Source organism: Crocuta crocuta, unplaced genomic scaffold (genome assembly GCF_008692635.1).
Source record: "Crocuta crocuta isolate KB4526 unplaced genomic scaffold, BGI_CrCroc_1.0 scaffold35, whole genome shotgun sequence".
Taxonomy (NCBI): domain Eukaryota; kingdom Metazoa; phylum Chordata; class Mammalia; order Carnivora; family Hyaenidae; genus Crocuta; species Crocuta crocuta.
In genome coordinates, this window is record NW_027530625.1 from 3,875,784 (window position 1) to 3,888,490 (window position 12,707).

General features: G+C 41.9%; 1 protein-coding gene across 1 annotated transcript in view; it reads left to right on the plus strand.

The window, feature by feature from the left end:
• Positions 1-261: 261 nt before the first annotated feature.
• The window catches only part of ZBTB43 (zinc finger and BTB domain containing 43), a 21,600-nt gene continuing 9,154 nt past the window's right edge, over positions 262-12,707 (plus strand). Inside the window, exons 1-2 of the mRNA XM_077768247.1 lie at positions 262-361; positions 3,552-3,675. The gene's annotated coding sequence lies outside the window, so the exon portion shown is untranslated. The remainder of the gene's footprint in view (positions 362-3,551; positions 3,676-12,707) is intronic.

The window sequence follows — 12,707 nt, forward strand, 5'->3', positions numbered from 1 at the left end:
GCATGGGAAAGAGGTTTGAAAAGGGTTTCGGACTTGGAACCCGCTTCCTAATTCCCAGTGGTAGCCTCCACTGTCGTTCCTTGAGCCGATTAACCTGCTCCGGGTTACACTGCGCAGTCGCTAGCTACAAGGGCGTCCTCTCCTGAAGCCCCGCCCCGAAAGCGAGTCCCACATGCGCACACCGCTCTCTCTCTGACGCACCCCCGGAAGCACTGGCAGTCTCGGGGGCGGAACCGGGAAGCGTTTCCGGGGGCGGGAGGCGCAGGCTGAGGCGGTCGCGGCGGCGACGGTTGAACGGGCCTGAAGCCGGTGGCGGAAAGTGTCCCGCGGGCGGGTTATGTGAGTGCGGAGCCCTTAGCAGGTACGCCGGAGTTGGGACAGCACGTAGCGAAGGGGAAGGAGGGAGGCCGGAGAGGTTTAAGGGCTTCTCTGCAGGTCCCGGCGCGCGCGCCCCCGGCCCGGCAGGCCCATTCCGCCGACCTGGATGCTTAAGCCGCGCTCGGGCGCTTGGAGTCCCGGAGTCCCCGGCCGACTCCAGCCAGTCCGGCGCGCCGACCGCGACACCAGGGCCCCTGAGGCAGCGTCCCGCCCAAGGTCACCCCGCGGTGGCGGACCTTGGCGGGCCAGAGCGCTTAGAGATCCCGCCCCGGTTCGTCCGCTGGCCTTTCGGGGGCGCCGTGGGGGTGCGGCGTGGCGGCCTCGGGTTCGAGCCAAAGCCAGGAGAAAGACTGCCCAGACTTTGCTGGTGTCTGTCTCTGTTGACTACTAAGTAGTGTTTCACCTCTGTTGCGATCTGTCACCTGTTATCACCTGCCCCTTTTGCATTTCAACTCGGCCCCTGTCAACTTTGTGTTTCTTTCCGGTTTGTCTCTCTCGAGCCCGTCTCTCTCTGGACCATGGCTTTATTTTTGTCTGCACCTTGCTTATGTGTTTCTTAACCCTGGGTCTCACTCATGGCCTGCTGTCAGCCCTGCTCTTGGGTCGTCTGTGTTGCTGCCAGTTTTGTGTCTTTCTCTCTTGTTTGTGGCTCTGCTAACTGGGTTTGTCTCTGGGCGGGGCAGGGCAGGCTTGCCCGGACCTCTGAGCCATGCAAGGTGACTCATGACCCTGTGAAGCTTCTTGCACGGGTGACATTCTCAGCGACTAGACTGCAGTCTGGTCTCAACTCTGACAGGTGTCGCCCAGCCTAAGTGTCCGGGTGCAGGAGCTCCTCTTGGCAGGCAGACCCGAGACCATCTGGGGGCCAAAGTAGCCTGATAAATCCTTGCCTTTTCTTACCCGTGGTGTTTTAGGCCTGCACGGCACCCTAATTCCCTTCGTTCCGTCCACGTACCCCAGGATGGCCTCCACAGCTTTTCTGAGGGAGAAGTACACTGCTTCACTGCGCCTTTCTACGGGCTAAGGAAGGGTCCGTCTGAGATCCTGGGGCCCTGGGGGCCCATGGAACAGTAGCAGGATTTTGGGGAGAGCAGTCTGGTTAGTTCAGAAATTGTGTCAGTAGGTACAGTTAGATGGTAAGAAACCTAATAATTTGGTTTTCATTCTTTGCTTTACTAAGGTACCTCCAGGAGAAATAAGCCAGACACAAAAGAGCAAATACTGTACGAATCCACTTATGCTTTGTCCAAAATAGACACATTCATAGAGGCAGAGGGTAGAATACAGTTTACCAGGAGCTGGTAGAGGAGGGAATGCAGTTATTTTTAATGGATACAGAGTTTTCGTTTGGGATGGTGAAAAAGTTCTGGAAATGGAGAGTGGTGATGATTGCACAACCCTGTGAATGTGTTTAATTCTACTAATTGAACACTTTAAAACAGTAAATTATACCTCTTAGGAGCATTTAGTTGAACATCCAGTTGTTTGTTGATGCCTGCTCTTGTCACAGCTAGTGTCCTTGGAAAAGGAGTTCAGTTAAAAGAATTCAGTTTAAAATCATCCCTCAAGTTTTCTACTTGAGGCAGATTCCTACTCTAGCTCTCCTCCCTCCATACTCCTCAGATTCTGCTGCGTTAAGTGGAGAGTTTGCAGAAGACTTTACTTTTCACATGAAGAAAACTGTTAGGGTTGGAAAAACAGCCCTGTTATTATGATAATACAAAATTATGTGTCACTTCCTGTGTCTTTTCTGATGGTGGGGGGGGGGTCCTTGGTGTTATGTTCTCTCATTTAAGCTATTAGCCTGCTGTGGTAGTTTATCAGACTTTCTTGTGAGATGTAGCAGCTGAGTTTCTACTGTATTGAATCCTCTGATACCATGGATTGTTCTATGTACCACCAGAGGAGAAAACACTGCAGTGAAGGAATGGCATGTGCTTTTGTAATCATTTCGGCTTATAAAAATTCTTTTTGAAAACATTTTTAGACTTAGATGTTTTTAAATGAGACTGTTCTAGTGCCTAAATCAAAAAAAAAAGTGGAATTAATTAGTGAAAGTGTTAAACTTTTAACATACATATTCTTGAATATTTTTCAGAGTTGGGTCCATACTTTTCCCCAGGGTACCCGTTTGTGCCATCAGAAACATTGATGAGGCTCTCAGGAATGCTCTATCGTTGTCTCAGGCGGTGACAAGTATTAAAATTTCCACTTGACCATGGCATCCTGATTGCAGAAATTTTGAAATGTGCCTCTTGAAATCAGTTGAATGTGCTCTGTATTATTTTCATGAACTTTTCCTTTTTACCTTATTTATATTTATGGTTGGAAAGATTTTTGTCTTTATTTGTAACATGTTGAGGAAAAATATTTCCTTTTTTTGTTGTTGGTATGTAGCTAATCCTTATTCTAAAACCCAGTGCTCTTTCTGCCTTCTGTTTTTCTTGATTTGAGCTTGTTATCCCAGTGCTAATGAATATGAGACTGCATTTAAAGCCATTTCCTTGGCTATATTGTAATGTAATGGCAGGATGACCGATAAGTGGGGAGTTTGTGGTTAGAACAATACCTTCTCTTTTGAATCTCAGAGAGTTTACCACAATGCAGTATTTGCCGAGGCGTTTTTAAGCAAAACATTCAACTGTGTTTTAAAATTAAAGGGAGACAAGAATCAAACTTCATAAAGTAGGTAGCTTATTTTTAAAAAATCCCAAAATAGATTTTAACTAAGATCTTTGGCTAACGTGTTCCAATTAGGAGAACCTATAGGGGTGCCGATTGGCAATGGTCTGGAGACTGAAAACACTTTTCCAAAGGATATTTTAATTTTGTAAAATTACACAGACATTGATCCATGTTGGTTTTCTATTTTTAACCAGAGTACCATGGTAATGTAAGACGTTATTAAAACTGGGTGAGGGGTGGAGGGGTGTACAGAACTCTCGGCATTCTTTGTCACTTCTCTGCAAATCTAAAATTATTTCAAAATTAAGTCCATTTTAGATACAAGGCAGAAGCTAAGAAGGTACAGAATAGAAGTTAATATAAGCCAAAATACCAGTGAGTTTTCTTTCTGTTGCTCACACACGTATAGTATTTATTAGCAAGGCATATGTAACGGTGAATGTCACCAGCATCTCTTTTACATTTTCAGCATGATTTTTTTCTTTCAGAAGTCCGTGTGATTCTAATCTGAAGCAAAACTGAGAAATGGGTTCCTCTTCTTCATTCATCCATACTGCTTTGTGATGGCCATGGCATAAGGGGCTTTTTCCCAGGAACACAGCTTTGCATTAGGTAAGCTATGAACTTACTAAAATTACAGGTTTTTAAAATTATTTACGAAAAAAAATTTTTTTTTTTTTTCAACAAAAATAAAGATGTATTTGTATTTAATTGTTCTAGACCACAGGTTCTGATACTTCTGAGCAGGAGCTGTTGCACATTTTAAGGCCAGACACTGCTCTACATTGTACCATTACAGCAGCTCACTTCAGAGAAACTTCTCTGCTCAGGGACTTTTTTTTTTTAACTTAGAACAATATTAGATTTAAATTAAACTTTTTTTTTTTTACACCGTTTATTTACTTTTGAGAAAGAGAGACAGAGGGTGAGCAGGGGAGGGGCAGAGAGAGAGGGAGACAGAATTCGAAGCAGGCTCCAGGCTCTGAGCACAGAGCCCTATGCAGGGCTCCAACCCATGAAATTCAAGATCATGGCCTGAGCCAAAGTCGGATGTTTAACTGACTGAACCACTCAGCTGCCCCTAAATTAAACTTTAAAATTGAATCCTGACCTACTATTTCTGAGATACAAAACCTTGGNAATTTTTAAAATTATTTTGAGAGAGAGACCTTATGCATGAGGGAGGGAGGGGCAGAGAGAGGGGACAGAAAATCCCAAACAGGCTCCATGCTGTCAGCAGAGCCAATGCGGGGCTTGCTACCACGAATCACAAGATCATGAGACCTGAGCCAAAATCAAGAGCCAGATGCTTAACCTGACTGAGCCATCCAGACACTCCTAAGATTTATTTTATTTTGTATTTATTTTTCATTTTATTTATTTGAGAGAGATAGCATGAGAAGGAAAAGCCCAGAGAGAGAATCCCAGGCAGACTCCACACTCTGCGTGGGGCGCAATCCTATGACCCCGATCACAGTCTGAGCCTGAGCCAAAATCAAGAGTCAGATGCTTGACCAACTGAGCCATCTAGGCACCCCAACGTTTGATTTATTTATTTATTTATTTATTTTTTAGTAATCTCTACACCCAGCATGGGGTTCAAACTCACAACCCTGAGATCAAGAATCCCATGCTCTTCCAACTGAGCCAGCCAGATGCCCCTAGTTTACTCATCTTAAAATGAGTGTGATGATTTAGGGGTATTACAGTTCAAGATCCAAGTTTACGTAGCCTGCTTTGTGAACTGCAAAGCATTTGACTAATGTAAAGAACTTTGGTAGGCATGGGGGATTGGTATTTTTGTATATTTGTGCCAATCTTTAGATTTATAGGAGTAGTATTTACTGGGTTTATTTTTATTATTTTTTTTAATATTTTTATTTATTTCTAGGAGAGAGAGAGAGAGAGAGAGACAGCGTGAGCAGGGGAGGGTCAGAGAGAGAGGGAGTCACAGACTGAAACAGGCTCCAGGCTCTGAGCTGGCAGTCAGCACAGAGCCCGACGCGGGGCTCGAACCCACGAACCGCGAGATCATGACCCAAGCGAAAGTCGGCCGCTTAACCGACTAAGCCACCCAGGCGCCCCTGTTTACTGGGTTTAAATGGGCTCTCTATAATAAGTATGCAAGTTATCTTTATGGTCTGATTAAGAAATCTCTGGAGGGCTTTAAGACCGATGAATCTGCTTCCCTATTATCTGTGTTTTAAGGTACGTAATTGTGTTTAAATAATGTGTAAAACATGATATACTGTTCTTTATCTGTATAAGAAATACATTAAACTCCTCAAAATTGAAAGAGATCTTGGAGGTCATCTAGAGTTTGCTGATACTTCAATATTTGTCCATTGTCTTCTGCTTTTAAAAAAGCCAGAGACGGGCATCTGGGTGGCTCAGTCGGTTAAGTTTCCAACTTCGGCTCAAGTCATGAACTCAGAGTTCGTGGGTTTGAGCCCCACATCAGATTCTGTGCTGACAGTTCAGAGCCTGGAGCCTGCTTCAGGTTCTGTGTCTCCCTTTCTCCTTCTGCCCCTCCCCTGTTAGCACTCTGTATCTCTCTGTCTCTCAAAAATGAATAAAAACATTAAAAAAAAATTTCTTTTAAGCCAGAGAGCCTCCATGAACTATGGTGGGAATGAACTGAGATAGGTATGTATGTTTTAGAACTGTTACTATTAGTTTTTATAAAAAATACTACGTAAGATGACAAAAATTGCATCTTACATGCAATACCTTATTAAGTCTGAGGATGGTGAGTAATTTGCTCTGGAGTTTAGGAATGCATTGTATATTATAGACTATTTCAGTTGTTTATTTGTGAAAATAGTATTCACTTTTACTTTCCACACTATCATTGCAGGCTATATTAGGCCTGAGCAGGTGTTTTGAATTTAAATTCCAACTTCACCACTTACTAATTAAGCGAGTAGTTTAGCATCTTTGTTTCCTATTTTTCTTTTTTTTAATGTTTATTTTAGAGAGAGAGAGAGCACGCATGTACGCACGAGTGTGAGAGGGGCAGAGAGAGGGGAACAGAGGATCTGAAGTAGGCTCTGCGCTGACAGCAAAGAGCCTGATGCGGGGCTTGAACTCACAGACTGTGAGATCATGATCTGAGCCAAAGTTGGACGCTTAACCTACTGAGACACCTAGACGCCCTGTGTCTGTTTCCTATTCTATACAGTAGGAATAAACACTACCTATCCAGTGGATTGTTAGGAGGATTGAGATAGAATACGTACATTGCTTTTGCACAGACTCTGGTACAATGCACACATTTAATAAATAGTAGATGCTGTTATTATTCCTACTAATTACAACCTTTTCCTAGTTACCCAGTTTGGAAACTTCAGAGTTGGTATAGGTAACTAGTTTACCTTGCATTACCTTATTTTTTTAAATAGCTTTACTGAGACATGATTTGTGTACAATTATAAGTTTTTTAGTAGGGGCACCTGGATGGATCAGTCTGTTGAGCGTGCAACTTTGGCTCAGGTCATGATCTCACAGTTTGTGGGTTCGAGCCTTGCATTGGGCTCTGTACTGTCCACACAGAGCCTGCTTCAGATCCTCTGTCTCCCTCTCTTTCTGCCCATTCCCCACTTACTTTCTCTCCCTCTCTCAAAAATAAATGAACATCAAAAAAAAAAGTTTTTTAGTGTAATCAGTGGGCTGTATGCCCATCACCATAATCTAACTTTAGAATTTTCATCCTTTCTCCCCCATCTCAAAAACAAGAAACAAACAAACGAAAAAACCACAATTAGCGGTGATCCTTTCCCTGTAGTTTCTGGCAGCCACTGATTTACTTTTTGTCTAGAAATCTTTATATTGTGGACATTTCTTACAGTTGGAATCCTGCAAGATGTGGCCTTTTGTGTCTGGCTTCTTTCATCTGGTAAAATGTTTTAAGGTTTAGCCATGTTATCACATCCATCAGTACGTCATTCTTTTTTATTGCCAAAAGAATGGCATAGTACAATAACATATGCATAGTACATAATGGAGAGATATTTCATTGTATGGATATACCACCTTCTATTTATGCAGTCGTCAGATGAGAACATTTGGACCGTTTCCATTTTTTTGCCATTATGAGTAATGCTGTTATGGACATTCATGTATGAGTTTTTGTGGATATCATGTTTTCAGTGCTCTTGGGTATATACCCAAGAATTGTTGGGTTGCATGGTAACTTTCTGAGGGGCTGCCAGACACTTTTTAAAGTGGCCGCACCATTTTATATTCCCACCAGCAATGTGTAATTTTAATCCTTCCATATCTATGTCAACACTTGTTATTGTCTGTCTTCTGTATCATAGCTGTGTTAATCGGTGACATCTCATTGTAGTTTGAATTTGCATTTCCTTAGTGGATAATGATATTGAGAATTTTTTGTGTGCTTATTTGTGTATCTTCTTTGGTGAAATGTCCATTCAAATCCTTTGCCCATTTTTCGATTGAGCTGTCTTTCTATTAAATTTAAGAGTTCGTTATGTATTCTGGATGTGGGTCACTTAACAGTTTTATATGATTTGCATATATTTTCTCCCATGTTGGAGGTTAACTTTTCACAGGACGGTATAATTTGTGCCTTGCACTACCTTTGGATCTTCCTGCCTACAAATTCAGTCAGTCCTACTGATTCCACCTCTCTGTTTTCCCTACTCGCTGTTACTTGCATTGCCTCCAACCTGGATTGTTTGCTGAAATCTTGTAATGAAGCCTGTACTTCAGACTTAGTCCTACTTTTAAGTGCATCAGCAGATCGTCTTTTCAAAACATATTTCACAGCATATCACTGAGAAGTTTCCAGTGCTTCCCCAGGGCCCACATTTAAATTGCAGATTCTACGGGTGCCTGGGTGGCTCAGTCGGGTAAGCATCCTACTTGACCCTTTGATTTCGGTTCAGGTCATAATCTCATGGTTCATGGGAATCGAGCCCCTAGTCAGGCTCTGCGCTGACAATGCAGAGCCTGCTTGGGATTCTCTCCCTACCCCTCCTCCACGCATGATCTCTCTCTAAAATAAATAAACATTTTAAAAATAAATAAACTGTGCTCTTAAGGGGCGCCTGGCTGGCTCAGTCAGTAGAGCATGTGACTCGTCATCTTGAGGTCATAAGTTCAAGCCCCACATTGGGCATAGAGCTTACTTTAAAAAAGGAAGAAAACTGGGGCATGTGAGTGGCTCTGTCAGTTAAGTGTCCACCTGTTGATTTTGGCTCAGGTCATGATCGTGGGATTGAACCCCATGTGGGGTTCTGGCGCAGAACCTGCTTGGGATTCTTTCTCTCAAACATTTTTTAAAAACTGAAACAATACCCTCAAAACTGTGTTCTTTGTTTATCCCTTGCTATTTTCTTTTTTGTTACTGTAGAATGTATTTACAGACCCCATGTACCTACAGAATAAAACAAACCAAGTTTTTAATTCTTTAGAGGGAAACATTCTGTTCTGTTTGGGTCTGAAAAATTTCCCCCTTTGTGAGTAGATTGTTTGGGGGTCTTTTTTTTCCCAAAGAATATTTAGTATTTATTTATTTTTGAAAGAGCGGGCGCAAGCAGGGGAGGGACAGAGAGAGAGAGAGAGAGGGAGCACAGAATCTGAAGCAGGCTCCAGCCGTCAGTGCAGAACCCGACACGGAGCTTGAACCCACAAACCAAGAGATCAGGACCCGAGCCGAAGTCAGATACTTCAATAACTGAGCCATCCAGGAGCCCCTTATGGGATCTTTTATCATATACCTGAATGATGTTGGAATCAACTCTTAACTCCTTAGCTGACATCAGGGATTAACCTGAGTTCAATGGCTGGGGCCTGGGGCTAGGTCTTACTCTTAGGAGAACTCCAGCTCTGTGCACTTTCTTCTGTGTTCGTGAAATTGTGATACCAGGCACCTGCTCTAGTCTCTGGCCCAGCTGGCAAATGATGGGCTAGGTCTTTGCCTCCTTCCTGCAGCTACTAACTGAACCCCACCCTCTCATGCCAAGTTTTTAAAAACTTTCTGCTGAGGCATTATGCAACCTTTGGTATTCTAGTGCAGCCACCTCTTAATGTTGCTAATCTGCAAGACCTGTCCCATAGTCCACCCTGGGATTTGAGCTACGGCCAGACCTTCCAGATGAACAAGGCATTAGTGCTCTTCTCTCAAGATTGCTGCTATTATACCAGGATTGCCTGGGGAACTAGGTGGAGTTGCAGTGGTAATGTCTCTTTCCAGTCTGGCCCCATCTCCACTCTGTCCTTAATTAAAGTTGATCCAGATAACTCTTAGTCCCTAGTTTCTAGGACTCTGGCCAGTATTTTCATTTTTCTTAGATTATTTTGGTTAGGATGTGGTAGATGAAAAGAATTATATGCTGCTCTCAAGTCTTCCTCTTACCCTGGTGATACTAAAATTTATTATGAAATGATATGTGACTGTAGGCTATACTAGGTCCCCTCTTCTGAATTTCTCTTGGGTTTACAGGTCTCTTGTGGTGCTTTTATCATGTTTACCTTGAACAGCAGGGTTGTATGCATGTTTTTCATTCCCCCCCACCAGATTATGAACTCTGAACAGTGAGATTCCTTGATCAACTTAGAAATCCCCCCCCATACTCTGCATGTAGTGTTTTATGTTGGTTTACTTATTTATGCGTTCATTTTAGTGAGTTAATTACTTCTGTAAAAGTCTTTAAAAATTGAGGGGCTCCTGAGTGGCTCAGTCGGTTAAGTGTCCGACTTTGGCTCAGGTCATGATCTCATGGTTTGTGGGTTCGGGCTCTGTGCTGAGAGCTCAGAGCCTGGAGCCTGCTTCAGATTCTGTCTCTCCCTCTCTCTCTGACCCTCCCCTGCTCATACTGTCTCGCTCTCTCTCTCGCTCTCTCAGAAATAAATAAAACTTTAAAAAATGTTTTTGTTTTTTTTAAATAAAAATTGAAACAGCAGCTATACTATCCATATAGATCACAACTGCCTGTGAGTTTGTAAATACGGCTTATATAGCAGGAAACCATGAAGGAGAGGTTCAGGCTTTGCATGTTAGTAAAATCAGGGACTAGATAGAAGTGCCACACCCGCCCAAAGTTAAGGGCAGAGATCAGATACTTTTATTTATTTTTTTGACTTTTAAGTAATCTCTGCACCCAACATGGGGCTTGAATTCACAACCCAAGATCAAGAGTCACGTGCTCCACCAACTGAACCAGCCAGGCACCCCAGAGGTCAGATACTTTTAAATTATAAGGACCATTACTACCTTGACATAGTTGAAAATAAAGTTACATGACTTTTTTGCCCAGTTTTTTTTAATGTGTGATAAAAAATATATCACTAAATTTACTATTTTAACTGTTTTCAAGTGTACAATTCAGTGGCATTAGTTACACTTGCAATGTTAATACAAAAGGCACCACTTTCTAATCCCCCAATTTTTTTCATCACAAAACAGAAACTACATATTAAGTAATAACTCCCATTCTTAATTCCCCTGAATCCATGGTAACCTCTAATCTACTCTTGTCTCTGAATTTGCCTATTCTAGATATTTCACAGAAGTGAAGTTATACAACATGTGTTCTTTTCTGTCTGGCTTATTTAAGTTAATCTTTTGCATGATTTAACTAAGTTTTCAGGTTTATGCTGTAGCGTGTATGAGAACTTCATTACTTTTTGTGTTCTGTATTCTGTCTTTTAGGTATCATTGATTTGTTACAGTGTTCAGGTTCTTAAGTTTGGTTTTTCTATCCATTACTGAAAATGAGGACTTGGAGTCATAACCTGTTGTAGATTGGTCTATTTCTTTCTTCAGTTTTGCCCATATTTGCTCCATATATATTTCTCTTGTTAGTGAAAATATGTTTATGGTTCTACCTTCTTGATAGATTGAAACTTTTATCAATGTATTAATGTCTTTCTTTGTTCTTGTAGTGTTTTCAACTTAAAATCTATTTTGTCTGGGGGCACCTGGGTGGCTCAGTAATGAATACCTTTAGCTTTTGTTTATCTGAAAGTGTCTTAATTTCTCCTTCATTCAAGAAAAGGTAGTTTTGCCAGACACAGAATTATCAGTTGACAGTTTTTTCTTCTAGTACTTTAAATATCCCATACCACTGCCTCTGGCCTCTGCTGGTTTTTTTTAAGCTGTGGATCTTAATTGAAGATCTTTTTCATGTGATGAGGCACTTCCTTCTTACTCCTTTCAGCTCCCTTATCTTTGACTTTCTACTTACTATTTCACGTACAATGTGTCTAATGTGAATCTCTTTAATTTTATCCTGCGTGGAGTTTGTTGAGCTTCCTGGATGTATAGGTTTCTCTTTTATCAAATTCGGGAAGTTTTCTACCAATATTTCTCTTAATACCTTTTCTACTCTTTCTTCTGAGACTCCCTTGGTATGCGTTTGGTACATTTGATGGTGTTCCACAGGTACCTCAGACAGTGTTCATTTCTCTTCATTTTTCTCACGATTCCTCTGACTTAATTTCAATCGCTTTGTCTTGGAGTTTGGGGACTTTTTTTTTTTTCTTCTGCCTATTTGAGTCTGCTATTGAACTCCTCTTGTGGATTTTTTATTTCAACTTGTATTTGTTTCCTGTGTCTTTCAAACAAAACACCACAGACTAGGTGGCTTAAATAACAGGAATTTTTTTTTCCTCTCACAATTCTAGAGGCTAGAAGAGCAAGATCATGGTGTCTGTAGATTTGGTTTCCCCCGAGGCCTTTCTCCTCAGCTTGCAGACGGCCGGCCATCTTTCACTGTATCTTCACATTGTGCATCCCCCAGATGCTTCTCTGTGTGTCCAAATTTCATTTCTTATAAGAATACCAGCCAGATTGGATTAGGGCCCACCCTAAAAGCTCTATTTTAATGACCTCTTTAAAGGCCTTACATACAAATACTGTCACATTCTAGGCTGTTGGGGGGCAGTTAGGGCTTCAGCTATTACTATTCTCAATTCCAGAATTTCTATTTGGCTCCTTTTTATAATTTCTGTCTCTTAGTGACATTGTTTTCCTGATTTCCTTTAGTTTTTGTCCATAGTGGGTTGTGTGTGTGTAAGCAATTTGAGCATATATAATTGATTTAAGTAGTATGACTAATAATTCTAATGTCTAGAATCCCCCAAGTATAGTTTCTAATATTTTTTTCCTTGTGAATGCACCTATTTTCCTTGTTCTTTTATATTTTGTAATTTTTGGTTGAGAGCTGGAACATGTGAAGTGTTCTAATATGGTAACTCTTAAAATTAGACCCTTCCCGTCCTATGGGGTTTCTTTTGTTACTCGTTGAGGGCTGCAGTTGTCTGTTTGCATGACAGTTTTTCCAAACTATTTTTACCAACTCTGTGTCCCCTGTTGCGTGTGGTCACTGAAGTTTCTGTTGTTTTATCTATGTGGTCAGCCCTTGACCTGACAGACTTCCTTAAATACTTTGACCCAGGTTAGGGGGTGGGAGGGAGGGGGAGTATGTTTGTCTTTTGAAATCTTATCAAAAAACAAAACAAAACACAATTATGATCAGTGCTGCTGGGAAAGCCCCCTGCTGCCTGAGAGGGGCCAAAACAAAGCTGCACAGATCCACCATACTGGCCGGAATGCAGATGCCCCAGTTTTTGAAGGACATACTCCTTGTTGTCCTCCTGGCACCACCCAGCCACCC